The 2500-nt window shown below is 41.5% G+C and overlaps 1 pseudogene; it reads left to right on the top strand.

Moving 5' to 3' along the window:
- LOC149098532 (uncharacterized) overlaps positions 1-2500 on the top strand; it is a 2688-nt pseudogene that overhangs the window by 30 nt on the left and 158 nt on the right.

Genomic DNA, 2500 nt, shown 5'->3' with positions numbered 1-2500 from the left:
TGTATGACTTTGGAGAGTCCGTCAACTTCATCAACGAATGGAAATGCCATATTCTCCGATGCGAAAACCAAGATATCGCAAAACAAAACTTCATACAAAACCTGACAGAAGATTCCGTGTTTATAGTGATGGATTGGGCAATGAAGTTCTTACAGCGGCGATTTCCTGAAAAGCAGTGCGATTGGTATGCTAAGAGGGGAATGGACTGGTACGTTAACTGTGCTATCACGAGTAATGGAAAGGGGAATTTTTTCGTTTCGTTCTACAACCACCTATTGAACAGCTGTTCAGCGGATTGGTTCTCTGTGCTGTTCATCTTGGAGAGTCTCTTAATCACCGTTCGCTCCTCAAATCCAAAGATAAAGAAGGCTTACCTCAAATCAGATGAAGCCGGTTGTCACCACAATAGCCAGCTTATTGTTGCCGCCCGTGATGTTGGAGATCGTGTAGGTGTGTCACTTCAGAGATACGACTTTTCTGAGCCATAGTCTGGAAAAGACGTATGCGACAGGATCCTATGCCCCTTGAAAGGTGCCATAAGGAGATACTGTAACGAGAGCCATGACGTTCTCACTGACAGTGATATGCACACGGCGCTCAAAGAAAGGCCAGTTCAATTATGTACCGCAGCTGTATGCCGCGTAAATGAAACCAAGAAAGATTTAGATATCAAGAAACTCCAGCAATTCAGTCCCATGCACGACTTTTTGTATCAACAAGACGGGCTCATAGTGTGGAAGGCATTCCAAGTTGGTCCTGGCAAACTCATTCCGTGGGATGAAATTTACATTAAGCATCAAGGCGGCACCGATCTCACAACAGAACAGGAGAATTTTGGCTTCACTCCGACAGTAACGCATGGAAGCGCGCATGACAGTAGTGATGCGGAAAGCAGCTGTGAATTGGGGCTAGTGTTGGAATGCCCAGAACCAGCATGTGCTAGGACATTCAAATCTGTCGAAGAAATGGAGCTGCACATATCTGTTGGACAACATACAGAGAGTGTGTGCGACAAACTCAAACGAGACTGGGTTGAAAAATTCTCACCCCTTACTCTTTCAGAAGACGACAGTACCAATGTTATCGAGAGACAAGGTAGCGAACCTTTCCAGTCGAATTTAAGTGAAGGATGAGCACTCAATAAACCAAACGGTGGCGCTGTTCGCTTCTTAGAGAAAGTAAGGCAGTATCTCACCTCCAAGTTTGAAATTGGTGAACAATCTGGAAGGAGAGAGGATCCGCGACAAGTCTCGCAAGATATGACGAAAGCGAAGAGGTAAAACGGGGAGCGCCTGTTTTCCCGGGAAGAGTGGCTAACCGAAGCCCAAATACAAGGATTTTTCTTCCGTTTGTCCTCCTCGAGAAGGAGACGGGCAGGTCCGTCTCCAAGCACCGCGGTGACGATAAATCTGACGAGGAATCAATCGACGAGAAAGAAGTGAGTCACATGACCACCTTCGAATCAGTTGTAACAGAAATTGGCTTGACGCATCCGATTGTCTATGACTTTTATGACTTGTGTGACTACGTCAAGAAGAAAAATCGAACTATTTTACTGTTTCCATGCTTAAGGAAAGCTGTACTTTCTTTGAGCTCCTATTTACATCTAGAGATTCCAAAGCTGTTCTAATGTCAAAAATAAAGGAAATGACTCATGAATGCCAGTGCTCAGTAAAAAGGATAATTACACCATCAAGCAGTGACGCAATGGCCCTTGTTACTGTCTGTAATGGAGAGATTGTAAGTTGGTTATGAAAATTACACTTTTTCTGTTTTGCTTTGACTTTGTGACGTGGTTTTGTCACAATTTGAACAGACAGGCGTCATTCTTACGTAATGTTTTAACGGGAAACCAAACAGCGTAATTTTATTTCCGAGTACGTATATATTCAGTCGTTCTTAGCCACCATTTTGCCAGAACAAAGTATATGTATATATTTAGTTTGTTACACAAAAAACAGTTTACTTGTAAAAACCTTTGTGTTTTTTTTTATATCTTTACATACTTATAAAAAAATTGTAGAGGGTAACCGAAAATGAAAAAGAAAAGGTGTCCTGCATAGCAGTCTTTCAAATTTCCTTTTAGCTAACAGGCAGTCGTGTAGAGGCTTGGGGTGAAAGCAACCAAAAAATTAGGAGCAGGGGGAGGAGCTTATTTGGCCGGCCTTTTGCATGTATTTGTATATTTACTCGTAAAACTCTTTGTCGTTGTCGTATGAAAAAAATGTACAGGAAAATTGCAAATGAAAAGAATAGGGTTTAGTGATAAAGGGTCAGATCGAATCAAGGAATGAGCTGAAGCTAACATAGTTCACTTGACAATTGTATGTCGGGCTTAAAAGTGGACAACGCTAAAAATTATACAATACTAGTTTTATTAACACCATAGGTAAATGACATTGGTCACTGTCATGGAAAATCATATTTTAGAGTCAGCTTTGTATAAAGCAATGATTATGCATACATTCCTGTGAACAGCAAAAAATGATTTGGAACAAAC

This window comes from Orbicella faveolata, unplaced genomic scaffold (genome assembly GCF_042242905.1).
Source record: "Orbicella faveolata isolate gen_17 unplaced genomic scaffold, um_ofav_v1 contig_46, whole genome shotgun sequence".
Classification (NCBI taxonomy): Eukaryota; Metazoa; Cnidaria; class Anthozoa; order Scleractinia; family Merulinidae; genus Orbicella; species Orbicella faveolata.
This window is presented reverse-complemented; position numbering and strand designations above follow the sequence as displayed.